Genomic DNA, 25715 nt, shown 5'->3' on the forward strand with positions numbered 1-25715 from the left:
ATTTGAGACTAAGGAGAGAGCTCAATACAGAAGTGTTTCCCAAAGTGAATTTCATGGAACACAGGATGCCTAGTGGGAGAGTCTCTTTTAAAAAAAGGTTCCCTGTTCAAATGGGTTTGGAAAACACTGCTTTAAACCAAGTTAAGCAGTTTTCTTCTCTGAGAGATTCTAACATGCTAAAATGCATTGTCAGCCTCCACAAAAGCAGAGGGAGATATAAATGCAGTGTTTCCCCAAATAATTGAGCCATGGAATCCCTTGTTCTGAGGGGCATCTGTGTGGGTACTGACCCCTGGAAGACACTTAATGAAAACACTGGAGTGAGATCTTCAGCATTGTCTCAGCCACTTACTAGCTGTGTGCTTTCTGGTCATATCATTGCTTTAGGCCTCAGTTTTCCTCTCTGTAAAATGGGAATACCGAAACAGGCCTCATCATAATTTTCTCCTGAGGACTAGATAGGGTAACTCAAGGCCTAGTTTCTGGTAAATGGTAAGTGAACAATAATGTTAGATCATTATCAATACAACAACCCCATGGGGTGGATACTGTTGTTGTAAATGGGTAAAGCAGAGACCTGAGAGGTAAGCAGGCCCCAAATCCCTTCATTTTATGATTATCAGCAAAGGACCCACACATCCTAGACGGATCGGGGTGGGCACTGACTTGCTCACTTTCCCATCTCTGCCTTTTCCCTTTTAAATGGGTAAGTCCTCTGTTCACCGAGAATATCATAGGGCCACAAGCAAAGGATGGCCATGCTGAGATTTGGCGGGGCGGGGACAGGCGCGGCCAGGGTCGCCTCTAGGCTTCCCGCTGGCCCACAATGCACTGGGGGGGGCGGGCTGTTGCGAAGGCCACTTCGTCTCCAGCATGGTTCTCTATGACGACTTCGCCGCAGGGCACTGTGGGAAGGCTCCTTTAAGAAGTTCGCACGGGCCCTCCATTTTGACACTGGTAGTGGGAAGCGGGGGAAGGGCGGACGCCGTCCTCTGCGGTGCCAGCAGCGGGTCAAGCATGCCCTGAGGAGGCGGCGGCTGCGCGCCAGGTTGCCACGGCCGGGCCTCCCGGCCGCTGCGGAAGGGCGGCCGGCGGGGTGGAGGCGGCGCTCCCGCGGGGCTCGTTAATTCTGCCTGGCCGGCCGCCGCCGGCACTGCCCAGGGGAGCTCTGCGACCTCGCAAACAGCGGATCCGCCGCACGCTGACGAGACCCCAGAGAGGCAGGCGGCCTCGCAGACCGCTGGCGGACCGTGCTCTCGCGAGCACTCGAGCCCAGGAGACCCGCCACCTGGACGCAGCGCGCCAGAGGCCGGTGCGCCGTCCGGCCGCAGCCGCGCGGGGGCGCCCGAGTCCATGGAATGAGCCTGGTAGGGCGGAAGGCGGAAACCGAGCGCTGCGGAGACAGAGCCGAGGTCTGGATGGAAGGCACCAAGCTAACCTGCAAGTTTAGTGGGCAAGAAGCCAGTATAGGGGTTTTGAGGTAGTGGATGGTCCTGCGAGATGAAGCGCAGATCCTGATTCTTGCTATCTCGATTATTTTTACCAGTTACGTTGAAAGGTTGAAGCCATGCTCTGAGGCTGATAGAGCTGTAGAAGATCTTGGGCTTTGAGATTTTTGGACGCCTCATTTATACATTTCAACTTTTTTACCTGGGAACAGTCTGTTTTCCTCAATGACCATTTACTGTTCTAGCCCAGTTAATCTTTCTCCTCCCCTTACCAAAAGGAACAACAACAAAGTAATCAACCTGGGGTGTGTAAGATCCATCTTAAAGCCTGTATTTGAACTTGTCAGCCACATCAGTGAAAGTAGCGCGAGGTCTCAGTATGTGCATTAACTCTCCAATATTCTTCCTCAGGGCCTGCCAGGGCTCACTGCTTAATAGACCATGGCTGTGCTTGTGATTCTCCGTCTGTCGTCAGCTGCCCAGGGTGTGGGTCTAGCACTGCCTAACTTCCCTTGTTTTATCATTGTTCCCTTGATCCAGAAAGCCATAATGCTACCCCTCTGCAAATAGCTTATCTTTCCGTAATGCCAACGTCCTCATCCTTTTATGCTGTGCTCCTTGTAGGCTGTGGTGCCTGCCACCTGCACAGGCAGAATGCATTCAGAGTGATGGTGTCTGAGGATGGTTTCCTGATGGTAGTAACCTCCTTCTACTGCTTTTAGGGTCTGGTAGACTGGAGTGAGATAGGAAAGACTTGGCTGCCATGTCCAAAAGGGCAAGAAGCCAAGTCTTGGCGAAAAATGGTCTTTAGGACCCTTTTTTTGAAGTTACCTCTCTGGCTCTCCAAAGTGCTATATTTTATAAAGTATTTTCTGTAAATTTGCAGGCCAATATATTAAGGTGTAGGTTATAACTTGAATTCCATTTTTTAAAGTATTCTAACAAATCCACAATCAGTTGCCATCAAGTGGATTCTGTCGAATATAACTGTGCTCCATAGGGTTTTCAATGGCTAATTTTTAAGAAAGTTTGCCAGTCCTTTCTTCTGAGGTACCTCTGGGTGGATTTGAACCTTTCAGTTAGCAGTTGAGCATGTTAACTGTTTGCACCTCCACGGACTCCAAAGTACCCATATCAGCATCTAAAGTCAAAGGTGACTGCTTTGAGAACTTCTTCTGAGTTTGTGACTAGGGTGATAACTCTGAAGGGAATGTTCTTAGGAAAGGCCTGGCATTGAGACCAGGCTAGCCATTTTAGAATTAGGGAATGCAATGATGTTAGACCAAATGCCAACACTTCTGTGGTTCCCAGGAAGAGAGTTGTGTGGGGAGACAATTCCATGTGCCTCTTGTCCCCCTCTGCAGCTGGTTTACCCACTAAGGGTATAACCATTGTTGTAACTCCTGACACAATTGAAATGAAATAAAATTTGGCCATATTGGGTGGCAATCATGGCTGCTCTGTTCCTGGAGGAAGAGAAAAGTAGCACTGGAACTAGGTTGCTGTCTGGAGGCTAGGGATCAGCCACTTGGTGGTACTGTTTTCAGAATCAAACCCCCCGCCCCCCAACAAAACAAAACGAAAACTAACCTCCATGTGGCCTGTCATGCCTTCAGGTCTTCTTATGATGATCCTTTCTTTAGGCTGTACTGTTTCCCAAGGACTTAAATGGCCAAATGCTTGTAAGGGCCCACACCTTGGCAGGAGCTGAGAACAGGGTATTTCCCCCCCAGCTCAAGGGGAGGAGGCTCCCAACTGCTATAAGGAAAAGTGCACCAAACAGGAATGATATGGGCTCTACCTCTCTGCTCAGTCTCTAACTCAGTGTGGCCTTGGACAAGTCAGTTCTCTGCTCTTATTAGTATCTTGGGCATAATAATTATGAAGGGATCTTTTAACTCTTGAACTCTTGCAACCAGGCCTAGGTGAGGCAGGAAGGAACAGGACAGAAGTTTGGTGCAGATTGTGTACTATCGATACATCACAGCTGGGCCTGCAGGAGTTGAAGCCTTGGACAAGAAAGGTTGAGTATGACCTAGAGTGGGACAGAACAGATAACAGTTTTCGGGCTGTAAGATGCCACTTTGGTTCTTTCAAGGCTTTATGGAGTGGAAGTTGGGCCGTGAGTGCGTTGGCTGCAGCACTCCCTCCTACACCAGATGTTAGTTTTCCTATTTTTCAAAAAGTATGCTTGTCTGGCACCGAGCTCTGTTCTTGTTGTGAGGTTCATGTGAAATGGTGGCTGTGAAAGTATGAAGTGAGATAGAGATACAACAAGGGGAGAGCCATCTGGTCATGGCCAAGGTGGGAGCATCGTTAATGTGCAAGGGTCATGGGGGTGGTTGGATGGTGGGACATCAGCAAGAGCTCAAGATGGGGAAGGGTAGCCTTGATATTCAGGCTGTGTGCCAGGCTTGGCAATTGTTGTTAGTTGCTGTTCAGTCAGTTCCAACTCATGGTGACCTTATGTATAACAAAGAAATGTTGCTTGGTCCTGAGCCATCCTCACAATCGTTAGTATGTTTGAACCCATTGTTGCAACCAGTGTCTCAGTCCATCTCATGAAGGACTTCACTCATCTTTGCTGACCCTCTGCTTTACTAAACATGATTTTTTTTCTAGCCATGGGTTTTTCCTGATGATGTGTCCAAAGTAAGCAGAATGGGCTCACTATCCTCCCTTCTAAGGAGCATTCTGGTTGAACTTCCTCTATGACTCATTTGTTCGTTCTTCGGGCAGTCCATGGTATATTCAATATTCTTTGCCAAAACAATTCAAATGCAGTACCACGTATGGCAGCACCAATTACTAAAACATTGAAACACTAGGTACCATTTGGAAATGGCTACTGTCTCACCCAGTCCCTGAGTACACATGCCTGCCTTGGCCCCAGGAAACTGAATGAATACTACCAGGGGTTCAAAGCCCTGGTGCTCCTTGGCTCACACACTGTCAGCCCATGCAGCCCTTGGGCTCTGACCCCTGTGTCTGTGTGTCCTCTTGAAGAGAGCATGCACCTGGACCCTGGTGGGAAGACAACTTCCCTGGGGACAGTGCTGGCCCTATGAGGCTGTGGCCACTGGATGGTGCTTTCCCAGACTCATTCTTGCTTGTGAGAACTGCTGCCTCTGCTGTGAACTGGATCGGTTGTTAAATATTCTTTCACCTCGGATGGGGGAGGGGACAGTAGGGGGAAGAATCTGTTCTGAGCATCTGGCCTCTCCACTGTGGGGCAAAATCTGGCAGGCTCGTGGCCTTCCTCAGCTGTGGCAAAGAGAATCGTAGATGCCAAATTCCAGCCCATAAGGGGTTGCCTGGGACTCTGTACCTCCTCCCACAGGTGGAGTCATCAATGCGTCCCAGCAGGCCACCATAACTTATCGTCCCTCCTTAGCTATACCTGGCATGAGTCCCCTGCTGCCCTCCTGGGAGCTATAGGCTGGGACAGTTTCCACCTCTCCTTTCTGGGTAGTTGGCAGGCTGAAGTCCCTACTTCCCTTGGTCAGTTCCTGCCACAGATAATGCCTTCCCTGTAGCCTGTTCCTGGCAATGAGCCCTCCCTGGCAGAGCGGGCTGCACTTGGGGTGTCTGTCTGCCAGGCAGGCCTACTGCCGTTGCTGGCACTGACCCCATTTCTCAGAAATCTTTGCTGGGTAACACCGTCACCTGTAGAATTCTCTTTGGTGCTCTCAGAGTATCTCCCTTGCTAGTCCAGCACCCAGTAACTCTGCTGTTTATTTTATTCCTCCCCTCCTCCCAGCTCTCCTGGTGTTTGCAGGGTGCTTTTCAGTTCACAGAGCACTTTCCTATTTGATCTCATCAGATGTGCAGCAGCCCCTCAAAGAGCGAGTGCACAGGTTTCCTGACTAATTCACTGTGACTGTGCCTTGGGGACGTTGGAAAGGCCTTCATGGGAGAATGGTCCTCAGGATCTAGGAGAAGGCAGCCATAGGGCCTCTGCTTCCAGGAAGGTGTCAGGGGCCTGGTGAATCTGGAGCCTCCTGTGGCCCTGGTTACCTGATCTGGAACCAGTGGGGAAATTCGCTCAAACAAGGAATGGCTTTCGGGCTCATCCGTAGGGGCAGTGAAAAAGGGCTGGGTTCCTGCGTAACCAGGCCATGTGGAGATGATGTTGGCTTAGAGGAGGCACAGGGAGCTAACCGCTTGATGAAATGGGGCACACGGGGGAGAAGTTTGGATATGGAGGGAGGGGCTGGAATTAGCTAACTGATCTCTAAGTTAGGTCTGCATGATACATTGAGTGTCAGAATTTGGGAAGATGTTGTTTTCCCAAATTGGAGGCAGGTTTGTAAGAACCGGTGAATTAACCTTTCCCTCTTGGTGGTTTAGAGTAGTCTGCCGCCCAGGACATTTCACAAGAATCATTGACAACTTGGGAACTGCCTCGGCTCCCTCAGCTGGGCCTGCCTCTTCTGCTTAGTGAATCTTCCTGGCCTCAGGACAAAATGGTTGGTGGTATGGGGGTCTTTTCCCTGCAACATGCCATGTCCTTGTAGCTTTTGGGCTCTCTCCTTCCACAGGGCCTTACTGGGATGGCACTGGGGCCAGTGGAATAATTCGTAGACTTTGGGGCATACTTCTGGAACATGGTCTGCCTTCCTCCCTGTCACCCCTGTTCTTACCTCAGGCTCCCTTGTGTTCCCAGAAGAGGGGAACACATCCTTGTGGCCTGAGGTAAGTTGTAAGAGGCTGACGGGTGTGGCCTTGGGAAGGTGCTGGTGTCCAGGCTGAGAGAAGATTCTAACGTCCAGCAGACTCTAATGAAGGTGATTGCGACTAGGGCAAGGAAGATGGTCCAGATTCAGTTCTTTCCTAGCTGAAAATTCCTTTCCATGGTGCTAGTGAGCACAAGTCAGACCCTTGGTGCCTCTCCTTGGGCAGAATTCACCCCTGCCCCAACCGGGACACCCTGAGCACCCACTTTCCTGAGTTACTAGTGGCCTCTTTCCTGGTGAGGAAGCCTGAAACTGCCTTTACCCCAGCTCAGGGAGATGCTTCTGCTGCAGCTTGAGTCCTGTTTCTTGGGGCAGTCACTGTGGATTGTCCTTCAGCCCCACTTCTTCCTGTTCCAGGATCCCATCTCTGTGTGCACAGGCTTGGGGTAGCCTGTTCCCCATGGCTGTGGGGGAGCCATGGGGAAGTTGAGTTCATTCTGATCATGCCTGAGTATATGTTTATATTGAAAGCCTAACATTCTCTGGTGAGACTTGTTTGACAGGATAATGAGCTGACAGGGAGATTTGGGACCTGGACTGGGGGATAAGAACACAATGCTATTGGTCTTGGCACAATGCAGTCTGGGCTGTTTCTGGATCTAAAGACTTCTTTAGGAATGTGAGATCCAAACCTGGTGGAGGTTCCTTTGATGCCAGCTATGTGCCAGACTGTGTCGAGGTGGGAAGAGGAGTGTAATTAAAACTCTTCCTTTCCAGGACTCGAAATTTGTATACTGCCTTTATTACCGCACCCAAACAAAGGAACAAAAAATCCTATCCCAGGTCCATGATTCAGACGGTTTTCACAGGGGTGTGTGTTTGCAGGAGGAGGGAGGCTTGCTGCTTATGTAAACACTTGAAAAAGCTCTGGTCCTGTCCCATCACCCTCACATTCCAATGCCCAGGAATACCCGAGGATGAGTGGTACTAGTTGACAGGTGCAGGGCTATTCTCTGCCATGAGCATATGCCAGGTGTTAGAGAGGGAAATGGACATTCCCCAGCTGCCCTGGAGTCGGGAGCCCTACAGATTTACCATAGCATGTAGTCCCAGGACCTTCTGTTGGTTCTCTTCCTGCTTGCCAGTGTTCGGTTCCTGAGAATATAATCTCATTTTTCCTTTAGGTGCTAATACCCTCAATCTGAATCCTGGGCCTGCCTCCCACCACTGCACGCCTTGGAGCAGAGAAGGCAGACACCTCTCTCTGTTTGCTCTCCCTTCTAAGTAGCTCTTGAGGCACTTACTTGCAGAAGTTTCATTAGCAATAGTGGGAAAATGATGGGGAAGGCAATTATTTTTAAAAAACATCGTATTGATTAGCCATGGTCTTATGGCCCCTTCTAAGTGGCTCCTAGTCACTCCCTTCCCAATCTGCCCAGTCTGACCCTTCATCATCCCCTCTTAAAGGCCTCACCTCCTTGCAGCTGGTGCCTCCCTGGTTCCTGCATGGCCAGACAACATGAGGGGAAATGGAATGGGCTGCTCACCAGTTTGTAGGCCTCTCTTCTGTTTTGGTCTGGGCCTTTGGGCAGGGCTTGCACCAGGTCCTGTCCCTTGGATGATTCAGAAAGAGGAACTCCTGGGTCAGTCCCCATGACTGAGGGGTGGGGGTGTGGTGGAGGGGCTGATGATGGTTGGAGAGCGTCTTCCCACAGACTAGACAGGCTGCAGCTAGCAGCCATCCTCAGGCTGGCAGCAAAGCTCTCCTTCTACCTAGATTTTATAGCGATTCTTGGGCCAATGCCTGATTTCTTCATCTTCCCTGGAGGTTCCCTAAGATTCTTTTCTCTGTTCTTTGGAAGGTGCACTATCTTACTCCCTTCCTTTAGTGGTTATCCTATAACTTCTTACATTTTTCTTTATTTCAAAATAATATATTTTTGGAGAAAGTGTACATAGCAAAACAGGCTCCCATTCAACAGTTTCTACACATATTGTTTAGTGACATTGGTTACATTCTTCACATTGTGTTAACATTCTTAACATTCTAGTTGTTCCAGTCCCACTGACCTAGTCTCACGGCCCAGGACCTTCTCATTCATGCTTTAGAGTAATCATAGATGATTTTTTAAAACAGTGCAGTACTCAAGAGTGATATTCTTTATGAGCTAATTTGCTACTTAGCTAAAAGGTGACTTCAGGGGATAGTTTCAGTTCAAGTTTTAAGGAGTATTGCAGGGCATTAGTCTTGAGGATTCCTCCAATCTCAGTGGATCTGGTAAATCTGGATTTTTTGAGAATTTATGTTCTGTTCAACATTTTTCTCCTTCTCTGTCAGGATCCATCATTTGTGGCCCGGATTAGAACGGTAGTGGTTTTTGGGCACCATCTAGTTCTTCTTGTCTCAGGGTAGAGGAGACCATAGTTCATGCAGACAATTAGTTTTATAGACTGGTTCCTTCTCTGAATCTTGTGTTTCTTTTTTTCTCTTTTGCTCCAGATGGGTAGAGACCAACAGTTGTATATTAGAAGGCTACTTGGAAGTTTTTAAGACCCCAAAGCTGTGTATGTACCTATTGTCATTTTATAAAAGTGATAGCATACATTATTTGTCCGTTTGTGATTGACTTATTTCATTCAGCATAATGTTCTCCAGGTCCATCCATGTCATCTCAAGATTTCTTGGGAACTCATCTTTCTTTATGGCTGTGTACTATTCTATTACAGGTATGTACCACATTTTATTTATCCATTCATCTGTTGATGGCCCAAGTTTTTCTTGATTTAGCAAAGTAATATTAATATTTACCTTTACCCCTCTTCTTGGACAATTTAAGAAACTTGGGCCATTTTAGCTTCATTTTTCTTCTCTCCTACCCTACATGTTTTTCTTTTTAATGCTTTTTATTTTGAAATAATTTTATAGGAAATTTGCAAAAGCTAGTATAAAGTATTTCCATATATCCCTTTCTCAGATCCCATACATGTTAATATTTTACCACATATGCTTTATCATTCTCTCCCCCAACATCCATTATTATCATTATTATTTTCTTCTGAATTGTTGAGAGTAAGTTGCAGGCATGGTACCCCATTACCATTAAATACTTTCCTGTATATTTCCTAAAAGCACTGCAGAAGTGGATACCTTCCAACCAAGAAGACAAATCCAGATTAATTTTCTGATTCATCAGCACCCTTTCCCTTAACGCTGTCGTCGTCGTTATTGTGTGATGTCGAGTAGATTCCAACTCATAGTGATCTTATATATCAGAGTAGAACTTCCCCATAGGATTTTCTAGGGGGATTTTCTTTATAGGAGCAGATCATGAGTTCTTTTCTCCTGAGGAGCTGCTAGTAGGTTCAAACTGATGACCGTTCAGTTAGCAGCCGAGTGCTTAACCATTGTGCTACCAGGGCTCCTTTAATCTTGTTTGTTACATGTTGACACCATCTAGAATACTGATCTCCTTTGTCTTCATTTTATTAATCTTGATTTCTATGGTCTCAACATTGTCAAAACAAAAACCAATCCACCAAACAAACAAAAACAAAGCTCTCTGGTGTATCTTTCTCAAACCATAGCTACTTCTCTGAATTTAACTAATAGCTGACAAAATTTAATAACTTTCTTTAAACACTTCAGAATGAAGAGTCCCATTGACAGGCCCCTTCTGGTACTTACGTTTCCCTTACTTCATTAATCCTAAATTTCAGCCTTGTACGTGTTGGTGCTTGATCTCATATCAACAAAATGCTTCTTCTGAGGTCATCACAATCCCATCAGCAAGACCAGCCAGTCAGGAGAAGACACTAACTCTGGGGCTATCCTTGCTATACCAGTCAGTTTGTTCCCTTCAGAGATATTCCAGTCAGCCTTTCAGGAAGTGTTTGACTTGTGAAAACTGCCCACACTGAAGGTAAAAAATATCTGACTTACCCTGTTTTGCTAAAATGACATTTATGCTCCTACTATAGCCTGTACACTACTAGGATACTAATTCCAATGTGAATGTAGGGCTTATACTTCCTGCTGTCCTCTGACTTACCCCGTGTACTCAGGATCATTGTTAGAGACTTGGAGATATTTAAAAGTACCGCCCACCCTTCTAAGTTGATCATGTTTCCCTGAAAAGAATACCCAAAAATCTCCGAAAAGAGGGAAGCCCAGGCTACGTGGGAAAACTCCTAGGAGGGAGAACTGCTTCTCTTGATGCAGACTATATGATTCCCACAGTGAAGTAATGCAATTGAAAAAGGAGGTCCAGAATTTGTCTCTGGCTCCCACGGACATTGCAAATGACACAATTTCTGTCCCAGAAGCCTAACAAACCAGTTTGATTTTTTTTTTTTACCCAGTGTTTTCACGGACAATCATATAGCCCTCAATTTCTTCTTGGCTAGTGAGGGGGCAGTTTATGGAATAGCAAACACTTCTTGCTGCACATACATGCTACAGGGTGAGGAGAACAGCCTGTGACAAGGCCTCCCCCAAAAGCCACCTGAATCTTTCAGAGACCCAGCTGAATTCTGGGACTGGCCCTTTTAGCTGCTATACTTGGTGAATATATTCTTAGAGAATCTAGTGGATCAGTGCCAGTGACATTGAATTAAATGGTTTAGGGATTCTGATCATGGGCACCTACTGAGTCAAGTAACCTTTCTTCTCTCAGGTACAATTAAAAACAAGCATAATGAATGACTTATAGAAAAAAAACATGTAATTATAAGAAAATAAAAATAGGCACATCATACAGAGATAACTGTCAGTATTCTGGTATATTTATTTTTGGTCCATTTTCAATGCACATATCTGTTCGTTGCTGTATCTCCACCTCTTAGAATGGGTCTCACATGGTAAGGGCCTGATAAGTCCTTACTGAAGAAATGAATTAATACAGGTGCTCACATGTATATTTTATGATCCCAGTTTTTAATGCATACATACATACATACTGTCTTAGTTGTCTAGTGCTGCTATCACAGAAATATTCCAAGTGGATGGTTTTAACAAACAGAAGTTTATTCTCTCACAGTCTAGTAGGATAGAAGTCCAAATTCAGGGTGCCAGCTTCAGGGGAAGCCCTTTTCTCTGTTGGCTCTGGAGGAAGGACCTTATCATCATTCTTCCCCTGGTCTAGGAACTTCTCGGAGGAACCTCAGGTCAAAAGGACACGCTGTGCTTCTGGCAATGCTTTCTTGGTGATATCAGGTCCCCATGTCTCTCTGCTTGCTTCTCTCTTTTATATCTTAAAAGAAATCAGCTTAAGATACAATCTAATCTTGTAAATCTCATCAATATAACTGCCACTAATCCATCTCATTAACATCATAGTGATAGGATTTACAACGCGTAGGGAAATCACATCAGATGACAAAATGGTGGACAGTCACACAATACTGGGGCTCATGGCATAGCCAAGTCGGATATTTTTTGGGGACGCCTCGCCGTCGAGTTAATTTTGTCTCATGATGATCCTATAGGACAGAGTAGAACTGCCCCATACGGTTTCCAAGGAGCGCCTGGTGGATTTGAACTGCTGACCTTTTGGTTAGCAGCTGTAGCTCTAAACCACTGTGCCACCAGGGCTCGCTCTGTCTGTGTGTGTGTGTGTGTGTGTGTGTGTGTGTGTGTGTGTGTGTATGTGTATATATAACCAACAAAAACCAACCCAGTGCTGTCGAGTTGATTCCGACTCATAATGTTTTAAAAACTGGGATAACATTGCATATACTCGTGAAACGTTTTCACATAATTGGTGAAGTAGATGTTTCTATGTCAATAAATATTTCTTTAGCATATTACTAATGGATACAAGCAGTCCATGATACGGATACAACAGAACTGATTTAACCAGTGTTTAAAATAATTTGGCATTTATGTGCTTCTTCCATTTTTTGATATTATGAACAATGATGTAATCATCTTTTTATGTACATTTGTTTATTGAGAATAAATGGATAGATTTGGATTTATGGTGAAAGGCAAGCATAGGTTTTTTTTTTTTTTAAATGCACAATGATGATCTATTCTCCAGTTAGGTTTTATTAGTTTATAATCCCAAGAACAGTGTATCATGTGTCAGCTGTCCACACCCGTGCTAACATGCCTTTTCATCTTTGCTGGATCAGCAGGTAATCCAGCAGGTGACAAGCGGTATCATATTTTTGTCTTAATAAGAGATTCTTGGGTTACATGTAGAGATAACTTTTCTTCCATGTGTTCCACTGGACTCCTGACAGAAGCTGGAGTTAGGCAATTTGAGATGCTGCTTTCTGAAGAGGTTTGGAGAGATGAGGCTTTGTAAAAAGTGGCTGGCTTACGGTGGGTCTGCGGGCTTTAGGAATGAGCAGAGGAGGAGGTAAAACTGACATGCTGCTATGAAATTCAGAAGGGGAACCAGGACAGCCATTTTTACGGAGCACCGTTTCAGTCACACACTGGTCTGTAGGGTGCATGCAGGAAATCTCCTTTCGCCAAAGAATCAGTTCTGGCTAGTTGTACTATGTGAACAAAGTAGGCTTGACGCCTCTAAGTGCTCTACGATAGAGCAGAAGGGATGCTGGCCTGGAACATACCCAGCGAGTCGCAGAAACATCAGGAACCAGATGATTTTGAGAAAATCAGCTCGCTAACGAAATCAGTGGTCGTTCTACAGCTTTGATGGATACAGGATTTCGTCTGAACGTAATTTCAGTGTTCACAGTGTTCACAGAAGCTAGAACAATTTTTCATGGGATCATGGTCTGGTATCTAATATTTTCCTCAGAAAGTATTGACAGCACTCCAAGTAATGGTAATAATAGTGATAAGCTTGAGCGATTTTTATTTATTTATTGCTGTCCATTGTGAAATAGGAGTCCCATGAGGGTGGGGCAAACAGTTAATGTGTTTGGTGGCTAACTGAAAGGATGGAGTTTTGAGTCCACCCAGAGGCACCTCAGAAGAAAGACCTGGCAATCTACCACCAAAAAATCAGCCGTTGAAAACCCTATGGAACACAGTTCTACTCTGGCACATATGGGGTTGCCATGAGTTGGGGCCGACTTGATGGCAACTTTTTTTTTAGCTGTGAAATGTAACACTTCATCTCAGGATTTAAAGCTGGTATGTATGTTTGTAGTAGGAAACTTCATTTATTAAAAATGCATGTTAGAGGATATAAACTGTTCTAGAAAACCAAACTTGCTCATCAGTCATACATATTTTGCTCTGACTAAGTAACATGAGAAATTCAAATTAAAGCAACAATGTGATATCACTTTATCCTCATAAAAATGGGAAAAATAAAAGGATATAAACCAAGGGTTTGGGAGGATGTGGGAAGATGGCACTCCCATTCCCTGTCCATTCACTCATTCAGGAAATATTTACTGAGTGCCTACTCTGTGCCAGGCACTGTTCTAGGCATTTGGGAAATGTGAGTAAACAATATGGCAAAGACCCTCGCTCTTGCAAGCAGCCTTAGGCTGGGTTCTCTAGAGAAGCAAAACCGGTGAAGCATATACATATATATATATAGAGAGATATCAAGGAAATGGCTCGTGATTGTAGAGGCTGGAACGTCCCAAGTCTGTGGATCAGGATAAAGGCTTCTCCTAATTCATGTAGCGGCAGGGGCAGGGGAACCCCAGATTGGTAGGTTGGAGAGCAGGGCTTTTGCTCACAGCTGGTGAAGATCGATGAATCCCAAGATTGGCCAGTAAGCTACTAGCTCATGTTCCAAGAACTGGAGGTCAGATGAACAGGAGGCAGCTGCAGGATCCAGAGCAGGCAACAGCCTGAACATCCACTTAGAGTCAGATGCAGGCCACCTGCCCAAGGAAACTTCCCTTCAACTGATTGGCCACTCACAGCAGATTCTATCATGGGGGTGATGACATACAAACACTGAAAATCATGGCCCAGCCAAGTTGACACACGATCTTAACCATCACACAAGCTTATGTTATTATAGGAAGTGACAGATATTAAACAATAAACATGATAAATCAGTAAATTGTATAGAATGGTTGACGTTATATGCTCCGGAAAAATGAAAAGTAAGATGTGATGGTTAAGGTTGTGTGTCAACTTGGCTGGGCCATGATCCTCAGTGTTTTGGCAGTTGTATAATGTTGTGATCACCATCCTGTTGAGATTTGATATGTGATCAACTCCATGATGGGATATGCTTTGAATAGCCAATCAGCTAAGAGGAGTATTCCTTGGGTGTGTGGCCTGCATTGAATATAAGTGGACATTCTGGCAAGGCTTGGGGGGCGTTTTGCTCATGTTGGATCCTGCAGCTGGTTCCTGGTCATCAGACCTCCGGTTCTTTAGACTTCAGCTAGTAGTTTACCTGCTGTTTTGTCTGCTGCTCTTGCGATTCATTAATCTTTGCAGCCTGTAAGCAAGAGCCTTGCTCTCTGGCCTGCTGATCTTAGGTTCACCAGCCCCTGTAGGTACATAAATCAGGAGAAGTCTCTATCCTGATCCATGGGCTTGGGACATTCCAGCCTCTACAACTGTGTGAGCTATTGCCTTGATATAAATCTCTCTCTCTTTGTATATTTATACACTTTACTGGTTTTGCTTCCCTAGAGAACCCAGCCTAAGACATAGGGTGTGATAAAGTGGACTGGGAATGCTACGGTTAGGAGGGGAGACTGACAACCTGGCTGTGTTGAACAGAATTACAGGCATATCTTGGAGATCTTGTGGGTTTGGTTCCAGATCACCACAATGAAGTGAGTCACACTCATTTTCCCAGTGCATTTAAAAGTTATGTTTACACTATACCGTATTAAGGGTGCAATAGCATTATGTCTAAGAAACAGTGCATAGAGCTTAGTTAAAAAATACTCGATTGCTGGAAAAATGCTAGCCGTCATCTGAGCCTTCAGCAAGTTGTAATCTTTTTGCTGGTGGAGGGTCTTGCTGCAGTGTCAGTGGGTGCTGACTGATCAGGGTGGGGGTTGCTGAAATTTGAGGTTAGCAATTGCTTAACGTACGACAACAATGAAGTTTGCTGCATCAATCCATCGTTCCTTTTGTGAATGATTTCTCTGTGGTATGCATTGTTGTTGGGTAGCATTTTACCCATCTTTCAACATTAGAGTTAATTCTCTAAAACCCTGCCGCTGCTTTAGCAACCAAATTTACGTAATATTTTAAATCCTTTGCTGACACTTCAACAGGGTTGACAACGTCTTCACCAGGAATAGATTCCATCTCAAGAAAGCACTTTCTTTGCTCATCCATAAGAAACAACTCCTTATTCATTAAAGTTTTATCATTTCTAATTCTAGTTCTCTTGCTATTTCTACCACATCTGCAATTAGTTCCTCTACTGAAGTCTTGAACCTGTCAAAGTCATCCATGAGGGTTGGAATCAACTTCTAACCTCCTGTTGATATTTTGACCTCCTCCCATTAATCACAAACGTTCTTAATGACATCTAGAATGGTAAATCCTTTTCAGAAGGTTTTCAATTTACCCAGATCCCTCAGAAGAATCACTATCTATGACAGCTATAAAAAACAAAAAACCTGTCGCTGTCAAGTCAATTCCAACTCATATTGACACTATAGGACAGAGCAGAACTTCCCCGTAGGGTTTCCAAGGAAGGTCTGGTGGATTCAAACTGCTGACCTTTTGGTTAGCAGCTGAGCTCTTCACTGCTGTGGCACTAGGCCTCCGTGGCAGCTATAGCCTTATGGAAATGTATTTCTTAAAAAATAAAACTTAAAAGTCAAAATTACTCCTTGATCCATGGGCTGCAGAATGGATGTTGTGCTGTTGTTGTTGTCAGGTGCTGTTAAGTCGGTTCTGACTCATAGTGACCCTATGTACAATAGAATGAAACACTGCCCAGCCGTGCGCCATCCTCGGAATCTTTGCTCTGCTTGAGCCCATTGTTGCAGCGACTGTGTCAATCCATCTCGTTAAGATTTCGAAGGGCAGCTTGAGAAGACAAAGTATTATGACCTGTGCAAAGACCTGCAGTTAGAAAACTGAAAGGCTGTTTCAACATGCCTTCCTCACTGAGCTTAATCATTTCTAGCTTTTGATTTAAAGTGAGAGATGCGCAACTCTTCCTTTCACTTGAATACTTAGAGGTTGTTGTAGGATTATTAATTGGCCTAATTTCAATATTATCGTGTCTTAGGGAATAGGAAAGCCTGAGGGGAGAGAGAGAGATATGGGCGAACAGCTTGCTGGTGGAGCAGTCTCAAGACACACATTTATCAATTAAGTTTGCTGTCATATGGATGAGGTTTGTGGCACCCCCAAAACAATTATAATAGTAACATCAAAGATCACTGATCACCAAACAGATATAATAATATTGAAAAATTTGAAATATTGCATGAATCACCAGAACGTGACACAGAGACACGAGGTGAGCACATGCTGTTGGAAAAATGGCGCTGAGATTTGCTCGATGCAGGGTTGCCACAAACCTTCGATTTGTGAAAAATGCAATAAAGCAAAGAGCCATAAAACACGGTATGCCTGTAATTATAGACATATGGCTGATGTCCAAGTAAAACCTCTCTTAGGTATATATCCTGGAGACTTTCTTACAGGGGCTTAAAGGTGACATCTATGAGGATGTGTGTCCCAGCCTTGTTAGTGACATCTGGGAGCTGGATATGTCCAGAATTGTGGGGAATGGATATAAGTATCACAGCAGAGAGAGGCTTAAAAATAGTGTTGAGTGAAAAACAGCAGGAACCAGAGTGACATTTATGAATTACTCATTTATAACAGTTAAAAAAAAGTGTAAACAACGACTCTACGTATTTTATAAGATTAATGCAAGTTTAAGTTAATATACTAAATATATGAGAGTGAGTGTGTATAAGGGGGAAGGGAATGGGTATTGGGACTAAAAATATAGACAGGGCTTGTACATATGGATGATGATTATGGGCTCTAAAATAAGGACTATGACTCACTCAGTTTCCTGTACATTAGGTGTAATAAGAGAAAAAAGCACATAACATTGTTCGTAATTGGTTCATGTGTTCTTGAGTTGAGAGGACAGAAGAGAAACTGTGAGTTAAAGTGTGGTGGCTTCTAATAAAAATATCGTTGACACAAAGTATAAAGGGTTAGAATAACTCTACAAAAATAAAAATTTATGCTGTATTCAGCTTAATGCCCAGTGTTTACAGAATGGCCTGTCTTTATTGCTTACTTCTTTGTTATTATAATTTTTTTATTATGATTTAGGTGAAAGTTTACAGAACAAATTAGTTTCTCATTAACCAGTTAATACACAAATTGTTTTGTGACATTAGTTGCCAGCCCCCACGATGTGGCAACACTCTCCCTTTCTCCACGACAATTTCCCTGTTTCCATTCATCCAGTTTTCCTGACTCTTGCTGCCTTCCTGTCTTTGCTTTTGGGCTGGTGTGCGCATTAGTCTTGTATACATGATTGAACTATGAAGCACATCCCTCATATGTGTTATTGTTGGCCCTACAGACCTGTCTGATCTTTGGCTGAAGGGTGAACAGTAGGAGTGACTTCAGTATTAAGTTAAAAGAGTGTCCGGGTGGCCATACTCTTGGGGTTTCTTCAGCCTCTGTCAGACCAGCAAGCCTGGCCTTTTTTTGTGAGTTAGAATTTTGTTCTATGTTTATCTCCAGCTCTGTTCAGGACCTTCTACTGTGATCCCCATCATAGCAGTCGTTGGTGGTAGCTGGGCGCCATCTAGTTATGTTGGACTCAGTCTGGTGAAGGCTGTGGTAGTTGTGGTCCATTTGTCATTTGGACTAATCTTCCCTTTGTGTCCTTGGTTTTCTTCATTCTCCCTTGCTTCAGTTGGGGTGGGATTGTGGAGTATCCCAGATGGCTGCTCATAAGCTCTTAAGACCCCAGACGCTGCACACCAAAGTAGGTTGTAGGACATTTTCTTTATAAACTAAGTTACGCCAATTGAGCTAGATGTCCCCCGAGACCCTGGTTCCCATCCCTCTCAGCCAAATAGCTTGGTCCCTCAGGGCGTTTGGATGTGTCTTTGAAGCTTCTATGACTTTGCCCTGGCCAAGTTGTGCTGACTTCCCCAGCATAAGGCTATAAATCTTTACAAAAGCAGACTGCCACATCTTTCTCCTGCGGTATGGCTAGTGGGTTCGAAATGCCAACATTTTGGTTAGCAGCTGAGCACTTAACCACTGCACCACTGGGGCTTCTCTCCTCCCTTTACATCTGTCCAAGTTATATGGCACCATTCCGAGTACTAGTCTTCAAGGGTTGGCTTAACAGAATGTTTCCCAATTCTTCTTGGGTAACGGTTATAGTTAGGGCTCAAAGGTCTTACTTCTTTCCACTTGCTAGAATTCTGTAGGCTCCAGTCACTGACTGTCATCAAGAAAATTTCACAATATATTTAAGATCCTTTTACCTCTTCATTTCTGCCTAGCTTTTTTCCTAATATGAGGCTTCTCTTAAGAAAATCCTGCGTCTCTTCTAAACCCTGAATCTTCCTGTTTCCTGAGCGACAGCCCTCTGTCACTAAAACATCTTGAAATTTTCTTACCTGTTACTCCAGGTGCTCGTGCTGCTTCTCCGCCAACCTTATTCCCAATGTTGTGGCATCTCACGCTAAAGATTTCTTTAGTGAACCTTTGGGCTTTTGATTTGCAATAATGCATTTCCCCCTTACATCAATCAAAATTGAAGCTTCTCTCCAGTAAAGTAAGCACCCCTTTTCTTTTTTGATGATTTTTTAATAAAAATCTCTGAATTCAAGGTCATGCCAGGGTTTGAACGGTAACAATGCAGAGAGTCTGTGTTTAGGGTATTTGTGTGTGTGGTAGTGAAAGAAGAACTCTAAGGCTCTGGACAAACATCAGAATCCAAGAAATTGACCTCTCCCGAGTTTTCTTCCTGGCTCTGAATGTATTTCAAAATAACCTAATAAAAAGTAGAATCTGGAGAAGCTAATTTATTGCTACTCAGTGATACCTAACACTAGTAATTCAAAGATTAGGTAGAACTTTGGACACATTCATGTCCAGAGGTCTTTGAAGAGTCCTGTGACACAACTGGACAACAATTCAGGCTTGAGCAGGACTGGTGAGTATTGCAGGAGGTAGCCTAGGCGGCTTTGGCCACTGTCAATAGAAGCCCCTGACACTGTATGTAACAACAGGGCCAACTTGAGATTTCAAAATGCTTCCACAGGGTGGTACCACCCCTGAGGAGAATTAGTGGCTTAGGTGATCCAATCCCCTTGATCAGTCTCATGATTGGGTTAGGTTCAAGAGTTAAGTGTTCATTATCATAACTCAGTCAATGAAGAAGTCATGAGAGTCTCCACTCACTCTGCTAAGTGACTTAATATAAACCTGTTTCCTGTTCTTAGATATTTTGGTAGCTGGAAGAGCTGGAAGTAGGAGGTCATCCTGGTGGCTTCCAAGTCCCTGTAGCCGGTGAAGCCCACAAGTCTCCCTGAAGTTCCAAGCTGCCACCATCATGTCCTCATCTCCACTCAGGCTGGCTGTGGTGTGTATGAGTAACATCAACAGGAGCATGGAAGTCCACAGCATACTCAAGAAAAAGGGGCTCTGTGTCCGGTCCTTTGGAACTGGATCTCGTGTGAAGCTCCCAGGACCAGAACCCAATATTTCTTCACAACATATCAACAAATGTATGATGACCTTCTAAGGAAAGACAGAAAATATTATATGCAGAATGGAATGATACACATCTTGGGAAAAAGTCAGAGGATCAAGCCCCAGCCAGAAAGATTTTAAGGGTACAGAAATGCCTTCAATGTCATCGTGACCCATGAAGAGACAGTCTATGACAGAGTGGTGGGAGAGCTGTGTTCCAGAGAACGCAACCTGTGCGTGTGATCAACGTGGATGTTGAAGACACCCTGGACCTAAACGCCACCCTGGGAGCTTTCCTCATCTGTGAGCTCTGCCAGCTCATACAATATGCAGATGACATGGAAGACAGTCTGAATGAGCTGCTCCTGGAATTGGAGGAGAAAATAGGCAAGATTTTCTTCACTCGTGCTGCTTCTACCGAAGATCTTGGCTGGCTTTGGCTTCTTCTTAAGTAAGAACTTGTGAGTCAAGTTTTATATTATTCTGTATTTTTCCCTGAAAAACATCTTTAAAGGCCTATCCCCTAAATGCTGTTCGTATTACTTTTAGATATACCACAGGAGGAAGAGAATATTACCAAGAAACACATTTGATGGGAAAAGAGAAGGCTATGAATAGTAACTATTGGGAATCACACGAAATGTGAACTGCATTGTACTTTACACAGAATAACTAATTCAGTGTTCACCTCTGTGTAAGGAAGTTGTCACCATTCCTGCATTTTCTGAATGAGCAAATCAAAGCTTGTAATGGATAAGTGTTTTGTTTCAGGATAGTCAGCAAGTAAAGAACATTTTTTATAAGCAATCACTTTCATGAAATTTCTTTTGCTCATTTTGAATAACATATGAATTACAAAGTTTTTTTTTCTCTAATGAGGAAAGGATTGTATTGCATTTTTTGAACTTTGGATGTGTTTTCTTATATATTGTATCACTTTTACTGATTCTGACTTTTTAATGTAAAAATTTGAGGTGGATAATTTGCACGTAATTTCTGAAAATAGAATTGTTTATTCAAAAAATGCCTCATGAAATGAAATCTAATTAAATGAAATAATCTCATTTAAATAAGTCTTGTTTCTGTTGGGGGGTGGATTCCATACCACTAAGCCACATGCTTTCTTGTTTTTAGACTTATCAGTTACACAGGAGAAAGCACTCTTTCATAATGAGGATTTTATTAAAACTTAAAATGTTCATGGGTTTGAACATTGAGACCATCAGGTAATAAATCCAAGGATGTTCAGAATGAAACATTCTTCTTGATAATCATTAGCAGTGGCACCAAACCATGTGTTATTAAAAGGAGAAAAATTAAGCAGAAGGAAGTGATAATAGAATGAGGCACTGGTGGTTCAATGGCAGAATTCTCACTTTCCATTCTGAGACCCAGTTCAGTTCCTGGCCCTTGTACCTCATGCACAGCCACCACCAGTCTGTCGGTGGTGGCTCGTGTGTTGCTATAATATTGGACAGGTTTCAGGGGAGTTTCCAGACTAAAACAGACTAGGAAGAAAGGCCTGGTGACTGACTTCTGAAAACCAGCCATTTAAGACGATATGGGATCATTATAGAATTGATCCATAACTGCCTATGGGGATGGTGCAGGACCAGGCAGCACTATGTTCCATTGTGCATTGGGTTGCCATAGCCGCCTTGAGGGCAGCTAACAACAACAAGTGATAATTCTTCAATTAATTTACATGCTGTATAATGAACTAGATTAAAGTTTTAAACAGAATGCTTTTCCTGGTCTGTGGAGTAAAGGCAGATGCGGGCATGGGTAGAAGTGAAAGGACCAGCTATTACAGTAGTTCATGCAGGAGAAGACAGTGGCTTGTAGCAGAGTGGTGGGTGTGGAAATGAAGAGGATTTGGGTGGAATGGAAGAGAGAGATTGGATTGAAATGACAGGACTTGGTGAAGAGGAAAGGGGAAGGGAAGAATTTAGAATTATTCTCAGGTTTCTATCTTTAACTACAGGGTGGCTGGATCCAGATACATGCAGGGGCAGGTTATCCATTAAATTAGGTAAGATAAACACAGGCAAGGTAAGCACAGCACTTACCTTACTTACCAGATTATCGGTAGTGAACAATTACACGTTTTTTTCACCACATCAAATATCCTGCTTCTAGGTATGGCTGGCATCTGTCTCTCTCCCAACCCACATCACCTTCCTACAGAATTGAATCCTCTTCAAATTTAAAATCCCTGACGGGTGAATTACCGAGTAAGCAAGGTAAGCATGGACTTACTTGTGCTTACTTACTAAGATGTAGTGAGCAATTTCATGTGGTTTTCACCACATTTGGTCCGACTTGTGCTTACTTACTAACCTGTAATGAGCATGTGGAATTGTGCAGTACAGATTAGTAAATGAGCACAAGTAAACCCGTGCTTACCTTGCTTTCTGTGTAATCTGCCCCTGGATATATGTGATTGGGATAAGGTGGTGAATGGTTTATTCCGTGATCAAGTTTTTCTCTATTTTCTCAATGTAGTTTAAGATAAGGTCATCAGCTGACAGTGAGCAGTCAAGAGTAGCAATGGGGAGGAGGGGGGAAGGAAATGAATGGTGGAAATAATTATTTCAAATTGTGGGAAAGCAAACTTGGTAGTAGGGTTTTTGGATAGTGTTGACAGACCTTCTGAAGATAGAAATGAGAATGCCGAGTTATTTTGATTTTTGTCAGCCAAGTTCATGCAGAGGAAAGCATTGACAAGGAGGTTAACTTAGTTCATCTCTGTGTGAACATCAATAGGCAAAGATGACAGAAAGGAGAGAGGTGTAAAAATGTTGAGAGTTGTTGAAATGGAGTGATTACATTGATGGGCTATGAAATCCAAGCTGCACAGAAAGGATGAAAGGACAGGGGTGGGCTGGAATGAGTGGACCATTAAACAATGTATGGGCAAAAAGCCATTATAGTTCAAATACATAAACAAAGGGGAATGAAAAAATGGACCTTATGTTTAGTGAGTGGGCTGCCCCAGAAGTTGATCTGGTGGCAAGGTTTTCTCTGTGACTATTAAAGAGATGTCTGTGTAGGGTGCAGACAAGGCAGCTAAGTAAGAGGTCAAAACACTGAGAAGAGGGAGTGTTGGGTACATAATCTCTTTGGTTGTTGGATTTGCTAAGAATGATGGCAGTATTAAGGTTGAAGAAATCTTAAGGCCTTGAGCTAAGTAATCAATGAAAAATGAAGAGAGTGAAGAGGCTGGGGTGGGATCAGGTGTTAGGTACATATGGTAAGGAAAGAAGAGAGGACAGTGTTTCCAAATGGAGTCAGCATCACTAGGTTAGGGGTTTTTGCTAGAGGGAGGACATTATGATTGGAAGTAGTAGTGACGCTACTTCCAATACCTGGTCAAGCACTATGAGGAGTGGGAAATAAAAATTAGATTTTCTATATTAGAAATGTAGTGGGAAGATGAGAGTCAGGCTTAAAATAAGACAAAGAAGTGAATGGGATGTTCACAAGGTTGTTGAAAACATATGAGATTTTGTGGAATGCCTTTGGCATTCCAGAAGGAATGAAGACATTTTCAAGATAAGAAACTTGTGAGAAATTATGCTAGTGTAGAGGACATGAAAAGTTTATGGAATAACATATTACTAAAGTAACATGGACTTGGGTTGGCAACTTAGCAAAATGAGAATGTGGGGCATGATGGGATCTGATCTGAAACCTCTTAGAAGAGGCATGGACCACTGCTGTTGTGCTCTGGAATATACACTCAATGGTAAGAAGGCTTTCAGGGCAGCTATTGCCTCAGACCTCCCAAGTGATCTCTCTCCCACTCTCTACTGGCAATGGCGGTTCCAATATGACTGTGATGGTTAAGGTTATGCGTCAGCTTGGCTAGGCCATGATTCTTAGTGATTTGGCAGATACTCTGTAATCATCCTCCAATTTGTGATCTGTGGTGAGCAGCTGATCAGTTGAAATGGGAGTTTTCTTGGGCGTGTGTCCTGCATCCAATATGTAAGGATGTTTTGGCAAAGATCGCGCTCTCCATCCTGCATCCAACTCATCTTCTGACCTCCAGTTCTTGGTACCTGAGCCAGAAGCCTGACACCTGACATGCTGATATTGGGTTCATCAGCCCCTGCAACCACATAGGTCAGCCTGATGCCTGACCCACAGATTTGAGACTTCTACCCTCCTCAAATGTGAATCTCTATTTTTATATATATATATATAAAACCAATGAAGCATATATATATATATGCTTCATTGGTTTTGTCCCTCTAGAGAACCCAGCCTAAGACAATAGCACAGGCCCTTTCTTGTAGAGAACCCATTCCCCTAATGCATTCCTGGTGTGGAGTATCTGAGCACCTGTATCTGTGTATGAGAAATGGTCAAAATCCCGGTCCCTTCTTTACTTTGTTTTATCTCCTATCATATTCCTCATAGTGTCCTTCATACTTGCACCCAGTGGTAGCTGTCTCTCTGACATTCTCCTTATGGCCACACTGGCTATTTTCCTTCTTTGAACTGTTATGTTGTTGCTGTTAGGTGCCATTGAGTCGGTTCCTACTCATAGCGACCCTACATACAACAGAATAAAACACTGCCCGGTCCTGTGTCATCCTCAGAATCGTTGTTACATTTGAACCTCCTGTTGCAGCCACTGTGTCAATTCATCTCATTGATGGTCTTACTCTTTTTCACTGACTGTCCACCTTATCAAGCATGATGTCAGAAGTATGTGAGACAAAGTCTTGCCATCCTTGCTTCTAATGAGCATTCTGGCTGTACTTCTTCCAAGACAGATTTGTTCATTCTTCTGGCAGTCCACGGTATATTCAATATTCTTCACCAACACCACAATTCAAAGGCGTCAATTCTTCGATCTTTCTCATTCATCATCCAGCTTTCACATGCATAAGGCAACTGAAAACACCATGGCTTGGGTCAGGCACACCTTAGTCCTTAAGGTGACATATTTGCTTTTCAACACTTTAAAGAGGTTTCTTGAAGCAGATTTGTACAATGCAATGCGTCTTTTGATTTCTGGACTGCTGCTTCCATGGCTATTGATTGTGGATCCAAGTAAAATGAAATCCTTTACATCTTCAATGTTTTCTCCACTTATCATGATGCTGCTTATTGGTCCAGTTGTGAAGATTTTTGTTTTCTTTATGTTGGCTGTGGCTGTGGTCTTCGATCTTCAGCAGTAAGTGCTTCAAGTCCTTTTCACTTTCAGGGAGCATGGTTGTGTCATCTGCATATTGCAGGTTGTTAATGAGTCTTCCTCCAATCCTAATGCCACTGATGAACTGTTATACTTGCTGTAAATTACATGGCTTCCAGGGAATGGTCTGTCCAAGGTTTACATAGTTTGGTTTTGACAAAAGCTCCAAATAGACTGCCCCCCCCCAAAGCAAAACAAACCAACAAACAAAAAAACCATTGCCATCAAGTTGGTCCTGACTCATAGCAACCCTATATGACACAGTAGAACTGCCCCATAGGTTTTCAAGGAGCAGCTGATGGATTCGAACTACCAACCTTTTGGTTGGCAGCCATAGCTCACTGTAGCTCTTACCACTGCACCACCAGGAGTCCATAGGGTTTCCTTGGCTGTAGTTTTTACAGAAACAGACTGCCACACCTTTCTTCTGTAGAGTGGCTAGTGGGTTCGAACGGTTGACCTTTTGGTTAGGGACTGAGCGATTAACCACTACACCACCAGGGCTTCTTTAGGTGTATAAAAAACCAAGGGAGAATAAAAAACAAAGCATAACAACTGAGTTTGAGGAGTAAAACAATCTAGGGTAGAGAAATGATTGTGTAAATTATTGGGCCTAAATTTAGATAATAACATATTTTTAGTCTCAAAATTTTGGTAGCTGGACCAATTGTCAAACTCAGGTAGCCCCATCACTCCTAAGCCTACCTTAGCTTTCATGTAATGGTCTACCATGGGTTGTTGGGTTTTCTTACAAGAGAAGAAAAAAGATGTAT

The 25715-nt window shown here is 43.7% G+C and overlaps 1 pseudogene; it reads left to right on the forward strand.

Annotated features, from left to right (window-relative positions):
* The first annotated feature begins 900 nt into the window (after positions 1-900).
* Positions 901-21712, forward strand: LOC126079093 (RNA polymerase II subunit A C-terminal domain phosphatase SSU72-like; annotated as a pseudogene).
* The last annotated feature ends 4003 nt before the right edge of the window (positions 21713-25715 follow it).

Source organism: Elephas maximus, chromosome 7 (genome assembly GCF_024166365.1).
Source record: "Elephas maximus indicus isolate mEleMax1 chromosome 7, mEleMax1 primary haplotype, whole genome shotgun sequence".
Lineage (NCBI taxonomy): Eukaryota > Metazoa > Chordata > Mammalia > Proboscidea > Elephantidae > Elephas > Elephas maximus.